Below are 14,080 nucleotides of genomic sequence, written 5' to 3'. Positions count from 1 at the left end.
CACCAGCGCTTCATGGTCACAGCAGCTAAAGGTGCTGAACTGTTCATCTATGTGAGGGCCATGTTTGGTCTCCCTCCGTGTGATCACATCTTGTAGTTTCCAACCCGGCTCGAGAGGGTCTAAGTCTCTCAAATCCAAGCCTTTTCCTTCATCGAGCAGAACGCATTTCAGTCTGAACTCCGTCCCCAACCTACAGTCTCCTATAGCTAGGGCACACAGCGAGCGAACTATCTCCTCTCGACAGCCTTCATCAAAGATCAGAGAGACGTTGGTTCTCCATGAGGTGACCAAGTTGTACAGAGATAGTCCATCGGTCGTGTAGATGTATTGCGATCCCACCTTCAGGCCTGCGATGTCACACTCCTTCACCACGTAACGCATCTGCCAGTCGGGACACATGCTGTCCAATGTATCATCATCCGAGCGCCGACAGATCACTAGTGAAGGCACCGCGGGCGCTCTCCCACATTGTGTCCTAAAAACCACATTCGAAAACACCAACAGGCTCTCCTGGAACACGGCAAATGCGCTCTCCCCTAGAGCCAGTGTCCTGGGGAGAGGTGGGTCCGTCACATTCTCGATTTGCAACACCCGACCTAGACTGTCAACTGTTGTGAACGTACCCTCACGGTTACACACCCTGTATACTTCATCGGACATCCTCAGTGGTGTCAAAGACATACATCGCTTCAGTCGCTGCTTGTAGAAGCCCTGACACCTGGCCACAAACCTGGACAGCCATTTCGGATCCAACTCTGCGTACACATTGCTGCGGCTGCCAAATAGATAAGAGCGCTCATCGTCTGTCAGCCGCAGCTTTCCCCATCGTATGCAGATGTAGATGCAGAAGATGTACTTATCACACATTCGAACAACAGATCCTGCACTGCATCTGTGAGACCTCACGGAGACCAGAGGCTTACGTCCCTGGCCAACGGGCATAATTGTATCAAGGCTATGGAAAGTCCAAACCTCCCCTTGTCACTCTGGAAGAGAGACAGCAAGTTTGATCATTCTGTCCCCCTGAGGGAGACTTTGATGAAGGTGGTTGGAGATATCTTCACAGAATATGAGAATATGTCAAACGGGGAGGAAATGTTTTTTGTGAATGCGGGAGACCGGTTGGAATTGATGGAAGAAGGGTCGACTGGGAAGCGAGAAGGGGATGAGACTGACAGCGAGAGCGATGACCACGACGACGTCAGTATGAGTTCTGAGGACTCCTTTGTCGGCCTGTCAAACAACCCTTCTAAAGTAATATATTTCTGCAATAGCGATAGTGAAGACAGCATGTCGATACCATACTCTGAGCCTGAACATGAAGACGATTATCGAGAAAACTGTGACACCCCAGCAGGCAACATCAGCAGTAATCTGTCATGGAGAAGAGTTACATGGACCGACGGAGATCTTGATAGAGAACATACAAGCGGAGTAAGACGAGGGGGACCATCGACCCACTCCGAGTATAGATGTATGCGATGCGAGGCCTACGACACTCACTGTAAATCTGCAGCTGAGAACTACAGGCGGATACTGAATAGCTACACAAAGACCGTCTCTGAGCTCATGATAGGCTTCAAGAAGGTTCTAGAGAGGTACCCCGAGCTGAGGGTGGACTCCAGTGATCACCATCTCCACTATATGGTTCAGGCTGCGCTAGGGCGTAACAATCTAGTGCAGGAGATGGTTCGCCTGGCCGCAAAGAGAAAAATTCGAGATGCTGTCAACACAGTTGAGTCCAATGAGGGAGATTGCGGCTACACTGACCCTGCCATCGTCTCAGTCCACGAAGCCCTGAGAACATGCTACACTGACAGCGAGGCGGTCAGAATGATCCTCCAGCGTTACACTGATCTGTATGTTAGATACATAGAGGTATGGAGAGAGATGTGTTCCAAGGTGTCAAGGAAATCACAGTGATGGAGCTTTTAAACCTAACACATGACAGACCAGGCGTAAGCCACGAACATCCTTGGTCTGAGGCAAAGGCATATGTGGCTCGCATCCTAGAAAAAGTGGCCTCTGTCACCCCTAGGGCTGTGGGAGAAGCTTGCACCCATGCGTTGAAGAACATAGATTTCTATCTATCGAAAGCACCTACAGATTTTAAGAAACACAAAGATGTTGTAGACGTTGCTATAGACGAAGTGCGTGGCAGACTAGACAGTAGTTCACGAAAGTGGAGTTGGGACTCCTCCATGAATGACCTCTACTTTGATATCCGCAGTGATCTCACAGTGTTGGAGGTCCTGGTCGGAGTGGGGGAAATATCTGTGAAAACTCTGCTCTATGAGAGGGCTATGCTTGTCTCGCAAGTTCGAAAGATGACCATGAACCAAGGCTCTCTTGAGTTACAGATGGCTCAAACTCGATCCAAACTGAGAGAGTCTATGACTCGATGCCGCTACGCGGAGGCCAATGCACTGCAATAACTATCCTCTCTATACTAATCGTACAGGTCTTTTATGGGAAATTGTATTCTACAACATGGACTCAGACTGTGACAATCTGGTATACAGCAAAGGCGACTACGTTTCTGAGGAAGATGAGCGTGAAGCGAGTTTGTGTCCACACTGCTCCCAATGCCTTATTCAGGAAAAAGCCATACGATGCACTGTGATACACAATGCAACAAACGTGTCGTTCGATCAATCCCTGACCGGACGCATGGTGCCTTACGTGGAGGTTTACCAGGTAAACGAGCAGTCAACTGGGATCGAAAACAAATTGTTTGTTAAATCCCTGACACCCCTTCGCTGTGTCAAAGATGGGAACATTATATCGCTCAAAGGTGCGATGCATATGCAGGATGTGTCCCCGAATGGCACTTGGCTATCTGAAAAGAAGGAATGTGTAAAATCTGTATCGAGGTTGAGACTGGCAGGTTTGATGTGTATACATCTACCAGAACTCAACAGAATAGTCCTTGAACAAAAGAACGACGATGGGTTATTACATCTGACCAACAAGTGGCTGTCGAACAAAAAAAACATGAACGAAGGCATAGAGTTATTCGGACCCTTTGTCTGCGACGCCATGCTTGCACCCGTGCTGCATGTAATCCTACGTTCTGACTGGATTGAGGAGCGCAAGGAACTGTTGGAGACGAGCAACCAGCTGAAACTGGGATGGGCTCAAGAATTCTACGATTCTGACTGTGTCATAAGACTAAGAGCGGTGCCTCAATATTTGCCCACGATCCAACATGTCCGGTTGAAGCAAAGACATCGCACAGTAGCAGGATCACAACGCGCGTCCTAGACAAGATGAAATGGTGTGGCTACACTCCTTGGGCCGCTGTGCAAGCACTGCGCTGCGTGGAGGATCAAATCATCAAAATGGAGTGCTCTGAATGCAAGAGTCGGATACTCGCATCGTGCGTGTTTCTAATGGAGTGTTCGGCTGTCGAAGCGTCTCGAGAGCGCGATTGGATGGTTAGAAACGAGGCTGTGATTGAATTGTGCTGGCTCCTGTATCAAATCCACCAACCTCAACAGGGTGAGTTGAGGAACTCATAGAAACCTGGACCGGGTCCATCGTGACACCCTCAGTGCGGTTCCAGGAATACAAGGTCGATGAAACCAAGTCTACTCTAGAGTCTCTCATTGTTATATTCGGCAATTTGACCACCTGCCGGTGCTATCTACGAAGAGCGGTGATGAGATATTTGAGACAAGTACGAGAACGGCTCCCCAGTCTGTGATCCTGAACACATCGAGGTATTCGGCAAAAACCAGAGATTCACCCCCAAGCGTGGGCTCATCACCGGTCCGATTGTAAAGGACCGCAACATCAACATCTCCACCGCGGTCGACGTCTTGCTCAAGGCCCCCGATGTCATGGAAGCCAGGGCACAAGGACCGGACAAAGTAGTGCACGCTATTGTGTCCTGTTTCCCCAGAGTGGCAGCCTCGGCTCTGGATAGTCTCACACTTAAGGTACCCGACACCTACAAGTGTTTGGGTGTAGTGTGGCCAGTGTATGTCAATGCCACCAGGGCGTGTTATCAGCTGTTTAAAGCCCTAGCTCTCCCTGTATCGCCCAGCCCCGTGTATGTACTCGAGCTGCTGGCAAGAGGATTCAGATGTGTAACACACCAAGTGGTCGAACGTTTCATACCCATGAGCACCGGTGGCGTTGTCAAAGTGAGCCATCAGCATTACGTGAAGCACATTGTGGGTCCTGTCACTACTCTAGCTGAAATCGGTCTCATTAGTGAATCTGAAAAGAACCTGATGACTGAAGTGTTGAGCAAAGGCGTTTTACCTTGCTTTGCTGGTGAGGGTGACAGTGTGCCCGATCGGCTCATGAGCTCCACGATAGCGCTTACGTTTGCCGCCAGTGGGCTACGAGTGTTTGGGTTCAGCAACGGTGATGGTCAACACACTACTGACCATACAGTTACATATGCAGGCTTGTTATACTTTGCCGCGTGGTATGTACTTGTCTACACGGGGGCATTACATGCGCAACCCACGGTGAAGGATAAATTGTCCAAAACTGGATCAGATGCTGACAAACACCTATGCTCGGCTCTGAAACTTATGAGGGAAGGATCAGATGATTACAAAGTAGTGAAGTGCGAGGGGAAAGAAGTTGTACGAGCTCTACAAATAGTGTTTGGTGACACACTCGATACGGCCACCATAGTACGCTTGGCAGAGCTATATCTGCCGGAGCTTCTGGCGCAGCTACCTTACGTGAAGAAGCTGAACTGGATCCCAGGTAGCGTCAAGAGTGCCATAGAAAGCCGAGACGTATGTTTACCAACAACACGGGGATGAATCACATCTCCAGAATTACGAGCCTCCCTTTGTCTATCTCGGTTAATCTGGCGACACGGACTTCACAGTAGCATTGAGGGTTCATTGGTAAGGCGACAGTCTAGACCCATCGCTCAGGCTCCGTGTGGACCTGACAGTGAGTTCGACCCGTGGTGCACCACGCTGATGGTCTACGGTTTTGCGACAAAGACGAGGGTGAAGATTCGGAATCGATGACACTCTACGGGCCTCCATCAATGAGGAATCGGTTGAGGTTTTCTTTGATTTAGAAGACCGTGGGCCACACGACACATGTAGCTCTTCCACCTCGAACCTACAAGAACCTGAGGTGACCCCTTCCCCCTCACCCAATCGTCTCCCACAAACTGAAGACGATACAGCACGTGCAACTCCGAAGCCCCAGGCAAGAGCAAATATCGCCATATATGCAAAGGACTACTGGTGGAGAATGTAGACAAGCTGGGGTGTTTGCCACCACCACAATTCCTATCTTTGGTAAGTTAAACCCGAGCGCCATATCACATGACAACCAACGTTTGTCAGGCACCACCGGTCATGAAAGTCCTTGCATGGCAAACATTGCGTCGACGGTGTACATGAAAAAACAGGAACGGGCAGGGGCGAGGAGATGTCTGAGCTTTCATGACAGACCATAGATGCGCTGTGGGTTCTCTTCATGCACTCCAACACTGGCCTTGCATTAGCACCAGCAGCAACCTCAGAGCTTGCTGAGCCTATGGAACCATTGACGACCTGAAGCTCTAGCCGTGATGGTACACCTAGCTGTAAAAAGTATCAATCCGCAGACGTTCACTCCACTTGGCGCTGCAATGACATAAGTACATATACAATGAGACGTGTGATAAAGAATATGAGTTTCATTCCCATCGCAGCCATCGTCGGCGGTCTATTTGGAGTCAACATGGAATTGAATGTCAATGGGTGCAACTATTACATTGTCAATGACCACTACCATGGTCGGTGGGCTCCAGTTCCCTCTGTTACAATGGCAGCCTGTGGCACGTGTTTGATGTCAATCACTCTGTCGAGATACCCCGTGAGAAACCTACTGTCAACTGCCATCACAGGGGCACGTTTGGGCCCTACATGAGGCTGAACAATCTGAAGCTTGCCACGGTCCCATCTGACACTACTGCGGGTTCCACACTGTAGCTGTGCTACTAGGCTTTAAAAAAGTACACTGGCCATTGTAACCTCGATGTTTGGCAAATGTTGTGTCTCTAAAACTGTTGACTACATAATTGCGAACAAGAATTGTCACAGAGTTCAAGGTATACCTAGAATTGAATCGAGTACAAAGTCAGATGGGATTTTCACTTCTTCCTGCGATGATGAAGGATAGGTGGTTGAGTATAGAGGAAGGCTAGGGCTGGGGAGCGGGGGCCAGGGGGAAAACTGTCATCTGAGATCAGAGAAAATTTCGGATAGACCCATCTACAACCCGGACTGTGTCATTTTAGTCACAGATCAGATCATTATGAACCTGTTATGCCTGTGTAATCTGTAGTTCAACTTCCATGTATATAAAAACCTATTCACTCGCCTTAAAGTGTGGCCTGCGTTTTGTTTTAATGTGATTAGTGTACAAATAAAGACACTGAGATACATATGGTTTAGACCCTTTATATAAAATACATATACACAGCAGTCAAACAAAGAACATATGGTGAAATTCACATACATACATACATACATACATACATACATACATACATACATACATACATACATACATACGTATGTAACCCAGGTTAAACAAGCAATACATGCCCATAATTGTCAATACAAATTGTATTGCAAGATGTAGTCTGATATCCCAAACATCTCTAGGTTCCAAGTCTACATTATCAACAGCTGTCTATGATGGCTTTAGTCCACCTGAAACATTCCTTGTGTGTTTGTACGTAGAGAGGTTGATAGGGACTGCAGACTGTGCTCCCAGGTATAATGAGTCACAGCATTTGACCTTCAAGAGATATTGGGCCTCTTCATCCTTCCTCGGTATGGGGAAATCATTGACAATCAGCGCCATATGTTGAAAGCCACGAGAGGGAGGCATTGATAAATTGACCAATTTGGGAGATTGCAGCTTGCAGCTGCTCGCAGCCTTCAAAGTTTAAAGATATTAAGTGTGTTGTCATTGTCCATGACTGTGTGAGATACCATAATCTTAAATTTCATCTCCGTTGCCAGGTAGTAGAGCGTATGTTGCACCGCAGTCGCCAGGCAACTGGTTCCGTCTCTCGAGAGAACCCATTCTACCAGTGACTGCCTAACCCCCTCCGTGAGAGCCGATACCGACCTGTGTTTCACCCCGCATGTAAACGGTGTGGGTTGTTGGGAGGACCCCATGTTCGGTAAAGAGTACCAGCAAGTACCTGAAGCTGTGGCATTCCCAGATGGGGATCCCATTCTACTCCTGTCTTCTGGTACCTCACCAATGGCATGTGTTGCTAATCTCAAGTCCCCCGTGAAGTAAATGTGTGTAAAAAAAGATCCATTCTTGCTCGGGAGCTTAGGTAAAGCGCCCGGAAAAGTGTCCATGTTCATGAGGATGTATCTGATCCCGAGTGTTTCGCGCTTGTAGTCTATCATCTGCACCTCTTTTGGTAGTTCATTCGCTGCGCCGAACAGCCACATTAAGACTTGACACTCAATCTCTTGCACATTACCGCTGTGGTTGGACCACACAACAGCGTGCAGTCCTCGCACTCTGGGAATGGCTGTAATGCATGTGGATCTGGTATCAAACCCCTTCCAACGTAGATCAAAGACACACTCTCGCTCTGTTCTCATGGCTACCCCATGGTGACCGCACGCAATCGCATTGCTCGCCATGTTGGGGTCAATTATCCCCAGTGCTGTAGCCTCTCCGAACATTCTGTTGCTGTACTCTGGCACAGGGATGCAGTGCTTGCGGCTGATCACATAGAGGGCACTAAAGTTCTCACGCCCTGGAAACATGTCAACGGTGAACATCTTGGGCAGCATCCCATAGCCTTTCAAATGCTGTGACCTACTGACAAAGTTGAACTGATCCACGACTGTCAAAGGTCTCTCTGCTGTGCAGCCAAAATGTGACGGACGATTTCTGTATACATACAGACCAGGGGGGAGACTTTTAGACTTTTGTAACTGATACACAAGTACAGCGTTGCAACCCTTGGGGTACCTGTGACTTCGATTTTGTATCAGCCAACGGTACATAGCTGCAATATTCTCGATTTCATAAGGCCACAGCATAGAACTAGATGGGCAATTCTTCCCACGTCCCCCTCCTCCTCCTGCTTTGTCACTAGAGACTTTCTCAGTGTTTTGGGGTACAAAAGGAGAGTGTCTCGGGTCTTCCGACAGTTCTTCCTTCCGGTCCCCAGGCCTCAAAGCCGCCGCCGCCGCCGCCGCCGCCGAAGACTCACATGAGCACCGCTTATTCTTAGAAGCATATCGACCCAACATCTCTACTGTGTGTTTGAAGTTGAATTTGTGGTCCTGACACGGTTGAACGGTGTCATCCTCTGTGAGATTCTTCAAAATGAAACCCTCTGCTCCGGGAACATATATCGTATCTCCTATCACAGGGACAGGATCCAGAGTTAACGCCTTGGCAATCGAGCAGCAGAGAACCTGGGACGCCATCAAAGACGACAACCCCCTTTTCACCGGTCAGGTTCCAGAGGGTCTGCTGAGAGACTGTGAAAAGAAACGTAAAGCTACACTGATCAGGGCAGTCAAAAAATCAACAAATTTATACAGGAGAGTGTCCGCCGTCAATTACAGGACTGTTGGGGAAGTCAACAACAGTGTGCGTCTGAAGCAAAGTGCAAATGCAAAGTGTCTCGTGTGCACGGTCACGTTGGTTAAAAGCAGCAAAGACAGGCAAAGGGCAGGTGTTTCTCTCCGCTGTCAGTGTAACGTGAGGGTGTGCACAACCTGCTTCACTAACAACCCATGTTGGTACTTGACCGAGCCCCACTTCGCGAAATGTCCAACGATACAGGGCTTCGTCTGTACAGTTTGCGCTGGCTTTGAACGCCTCAAAGAAAAAGTGTGCTGCATTTGGATGTGCTCCAGGTGCGCTTCCGAACACCAAAAGCGGGGCTCTTCGTGTTCAAAGTGCGCTAGGAGCCTAAAGCAATGTCGTCAGCGTGAGACACATACATTGTGGCGCGAGTCCAACAGATCATGCGGTCACGCCACTGAAGCCAATAAGGTCAATGTTGTAGTACACGATGAGGAAAAGATTGCAGATTACAGGGACGCGATCAAATTGCGGGTTTTCGAGAAGGTTTCGCAGAGTAGACACTTGTCTGCATCGGATATCCGAACTATGTTCCACGAGTGTTTTGCCCCTCAACTGTGCACGTGTGTGTCTGACAGAGATCAAAATCCAATGTGCGCCAGCTGCACCCCAGTGCTGACCTTAATGCAATTGCTGGCCAAAAACCCACGTCCTCTGCTAGCCTCCTTCGCTGAACGTGCTATTCCGGGCAGGGCTCTGGCTCGCAACGTGTATGACAGAGCCCTGTTGACAAGCATGCTCAACGACCATGACCTACCATTGTGTGCCAATGGACGCTCGTGTAAAGGTATGCTGGTGAATGCGCTCAACAAGCCCAAGCCTCTTCCCTCGCTAGTCGCTCCCGAGTGTTATAACAAATTTGTGTCGAGCAGAGCAACAACCAAGGAGGTTCTGCTTATCGACCAGTGTCACTGTATCCTTTGTCTCCTGTTCAACCAATCTGCTGCCGTTTCACAGATGCTCAGCCCCAGCAGTCTACACCTAGAACCTCATCCTAGTGGACCTGTCTATTACTTCAATGTGAAACTTTTGCCCGATGTCGGGGTGCCAGAGGTGTGCATCGATGAGTACCAAGCCTACCTTGTCAACTTTCAAGGCTCAGTGGGCAGCTACAAGCCCACTTTCTACTACAATTGGAGAGACATGCTCAAGCTGTTGAACAGAGACAAGAGTGGGAAAATAACACTCTCACCTGTTTAGCGATAACCTGCAGCGCTCTGTGATCCAACCGGTCACTGACCACGTCTTAACTGATGACACTCGAGTCAAACTGTAGATACTGAGCGGCTGTCCAACTAGGGAAGTTTAATTCAACTCCTCTAGTGGGAGTATGCATGATGACAAATTAATGTTGCCTGACTATCACAGTCAGCCCCTTTATTGAAGGTACTACTACCATTTAATTGTTGCATATTAATTCAGCTGAATCATCAATTGTGAAAAGTAGGAGGGGGTTGGCTACCTTTGCTGTGACATAAGGGAGGGAGGAAGGAGCAAGAGCGAATATAAGCCAAAGCAACCATAGAAGAATCCAAGGCAGCTGCACATTGGAACATCCTTAACCGATTGACTGTGAAGACGTTTCAACTATAACTGTGTAGATTCTACCCCAGCATGTATACCCTCAACAGGAGAAGATGCAAGTACATATACGAGGAGTCTTACGGCATGGGAAGACTGGACTATATTGCAGATGTTCTCCTCCTACATGGGGTGCTAACAAAGCATGAGATGGAGGACTGTCGGTGTTTTACAATCCCTATGGACAGGGCTCGTGTATTGATTGATATTGCTGGGAGGAAAGGAAATGCTGCCAGTTACATGTTCATGGAAGCTTGGGACAATTACAAGCCCCCAGTAAATCAACAAACATCCACAACCCACCTCCAGATACTTCACATATTGGAGAATCTCACGAGTGATGACTTGAGGGAGCTCAAGTTCTTCTTGAGGTTTACGCACATCGACGATCAAGAACCCATGAAAGTTACTACCTTGGAAACGGATGATAGAATAAAACTAGCAGAAGCCATCTGTATGCACTACGCAGATAAAGCCAAAAAAGCCTTGAGTATCCTGCTGGGACAAATAAACCGCAATGACCTGATTGAAGAACTTGATGCTTTAAGCAGCGGCTCAAGTAAGCCATAACCTGCAGCCTTCGCCTGATGTTACGCGGCCATCAATGGAAAGTAAAGGACAGTGTGTTCAGTCTGCTCTAAGATCTACCAAGGAAAGTTGTGTGACAGTTGGTGTGGCATTTGAACATACCAAGCAGCAGGTCGAAACCTATTGAAAGTGCCAGTGACCTTCAACAACTACTGATGCTGCATGTTAACTTACATACACCGCTACGTGGAAACCATCTACAGAACACTGAGTGATATCAGCTTCAACAACCTGGCCGGTGACTCTCAAATTTATCAATCCCGATTTAGTAATTGACCCTGATTTGTGACTGTGTCATTCCTCCTGCAAACATAATGTGTATGAAAACAGTGTATTGTTTCAAAAGTAACTTTTGTAAAAAGGAAAAAAAAAAAACAATTGTCAGTGCTTTCGTTTCTTTTGAAAGACTATGCCATAGTAGACAGTATATGTATGTAGATGTCTTAATAAAGATGACTGTGAGTCTTGCAGAAGATTGTGGACTTTTATTAGCAGATTCAACATCACCTTCAGCTTAATAACACTCAACACCACATATTCCCAATTTATATTGCACATATATACACACACTGAATTGAAAAAATAAAGACATACATTTACAACTTTGGAGACGTCTACAACATTTTAGACCGTCTCTTTGTATAATTTCCAAGTAGAACCTCCTCTCTTCTTCCTCCGACACCTCCACAAAAATAAATGTACCCAATTCCACACGAGAGACCGGTACACCAAGCCATAAGTATGGCTACAGAGGTCCATAAGGCCACGTCACTGGCGAATCCTGAAAGCCACCCTCCAAATGTGACCCTTTTGGCCGTCATCTCATGATACCGCTTGTTAAAGTCGCCTAAGCTCCTTGTGATGTTATCCAGGTCCTCTTGTACATTGACAAGCTTTACACTGGTGTTTATGGCTTTCACTAACTCCAGTTCAGGCATTTCCGGGATGCTACGTTTCAGTAGATCTGAGAAAGACACTGGTCCGTCCGATATATGTGGTCTGGAGAACGGTTTGAGTGGAGGCGACTCAATCTCCACCGTTGCTGAACCCTCCATCCAAGTGACTTTATTATCCTGGTAGCAAATACCTCGGTGACAAGGGGCGCATACTATCTTGCACTCTCTGGGCTCCTTGACACATCTCTGGTACCTCTCGTGAAGCTCAGGCCTATGACAATACCTGCCGTGGCACTCGGAAGGCTGGTAGTACCTGCCATCTATCAACCACACTTTGTAGTCAGGCCAGCAAGGGACTCTGTCTGTGCTCATCCTTGGCATGGGTATAACCCCTCTCACCACGGTCTTCTCAACTGTCGCAGGGATAGAGTGTACTATGAATAGCTTTCTGTCTTTGTAAAGGGCTGTCCCGACAGTCGGGAATTCTGACAGACCGGGGTGGTTCTGCATGACTGTCATGCCACTGGGACAGCTCCCCGATCGCTTTGACGCTATCTGCCTCAAACAGTTCTCCACTCCTCTGGCCATGAATTTGGTGTGCACGGCAGCCTGCATCATCTGATGGGTGATGCTCTGCATCTCAGCATACCACATTTGATAACTGGCCATAACTGAGAACTTGATGTTGGTGTCACGAATAGCTGCCTCTGTGTTTCTCATCATAGCGTCTCTCATGATAGCGAAATTGCCGTTGATGATCTCGTTGTTCTTCTTCATCTTCTCCTCCTGGTCATTAATCCTGCCGTTGACCATGGTTATTTTGGTGTCAAGTTTGTTACTCACTTCCACAATTCCTTTCCCAACTTTTACAAATTCATTCTGCATGGAGTCCATCTGTTGCTCCAAACCATTCACCCTATTGGAAACGTGCCACGCTAACCCCAGCCCCCCCGCTCCTATCAACGCCCCAATGAACCTTTTGTCCCTGCTTCTGCCTCTGCCGCTTCTCTTTCCTACGTCTGGGTTATCGAGCCATGGAAAGGGCGCGCTGTCGGGTAGCTCGTACATCCTAGCCTTCTTCTCTTGCAGAGCGAGCTCCTCTAAACCTTGCCTCATCAACCCTCCAGCTCTGCGAGCATCGTTGATGATCTCGTGTGCAGAGTTGCACAGCCGCCCGTAGTCTTTTCTGCAGCTGTTGTCGCCTCCACATATGGAAATCAGACAGGGTCGTAGCGCGCTCACATCGTAATTGATGCAGCTCACGTTGAGGTTGATGTAGTCTATGCCAGGAGTGAAGTTGGACACAAAATACAGAGCCTCGACGGGTTTGACTATCACCCCGTGGTCCGCCTCAACCACCGGTTTGTCAACCATGTAACCGTCATCCACCGACACCAAGTTCATGCTGTGGGTGACCTCCCCAGTGTTGGAGGCGCTGCACACCTTGTTGACAGGAGGCACGTACTCCACTACGTGTTCTGAGTCAAGGATACCTACCATGTAGTGGTTGCGGTCGGTCGTGGGGACGAGTGTGTTGATATTGACTGCGATCTGAGGAGGCTTCGTGGTAACGGAGGCTTTTTTGTCGGGTAGACCCGGCGTACAAGACTCCAGCTTGTACAAATTGACTATATAGATCTTATCGTAGTTGGTGCTGTACATCTCCTTGTAAGGTTCCTTGAATATCCCCAGCGCCCCGTGAGCTGCTATGAGTCCCGGACACAGCACTGTGTTACTTAAACCTATGTTGTACTGGGGGTCCAGGCAATTTTTGGCGCCGGAGGCTGGATCCTTGTATTTGCTTTCAGGGATGTTGACGACGATGTTGTCCAGTTTCAACAACCCTGACTTGTTCACATCCGAGGCTGCCTGGCGCTTGTTTCTGCCTTGCGGAACAGTTGCCCCAGTGGATATGCCTGCAGCTATTTCCTGCTTCTTCCAGTCACGCAGCCTGTGCACGGCCGACGTGATACCAAGTATTGCGGGGGTATTAGATCGAAGGCCTCGTCTGAAATCAGAATCTACTGGTGTTATGACAAACTGGTTGATGCCGAATGTGACTGCTACGAGTTCAGGAAAACGCTTTAGCGTCTCGAAGGAGGTCGATGTCACAGTCATGTTTACCAGCACATCCCTGGCCCACACAGTGACACTAGAGCCTGAGCAGCATTTGGTGTTGAAGTCCTCCTCGCACTGTAGCACAGTGTTCGTTTCCATGTCGGCCAGTGAGAGCTCGCTTGTGATTTCGCGCTGCTGCTGAGAATCTCCGAGTTCGAGCGGGCTGATTTTCAAGCCGCCCGTGAGAGACAGCGTGAAGATCACCTTGTTAGCTCGAATGCCTTGCCTCAACAGCGTCAAAAGATAGGACATGATACCACGGGAGTAGTCGGCGGCCCCACTGCTGCTGG

This window comes from Trachurus trachurus, assembly GCF_905171665.1.
Source record: "Trachurus trachurus genome assembly, chromosome: 13".
Classification (NCBI taxonomy): domain Eukaryota; kingdom Metazoa; phylum Chordata; class Actinopteri; order Carangiformes; family Carangidae; genus Trachurus; species Trachurus trachurus.
Note: the sequence above shows the minus strand (reverse complement) of the source record.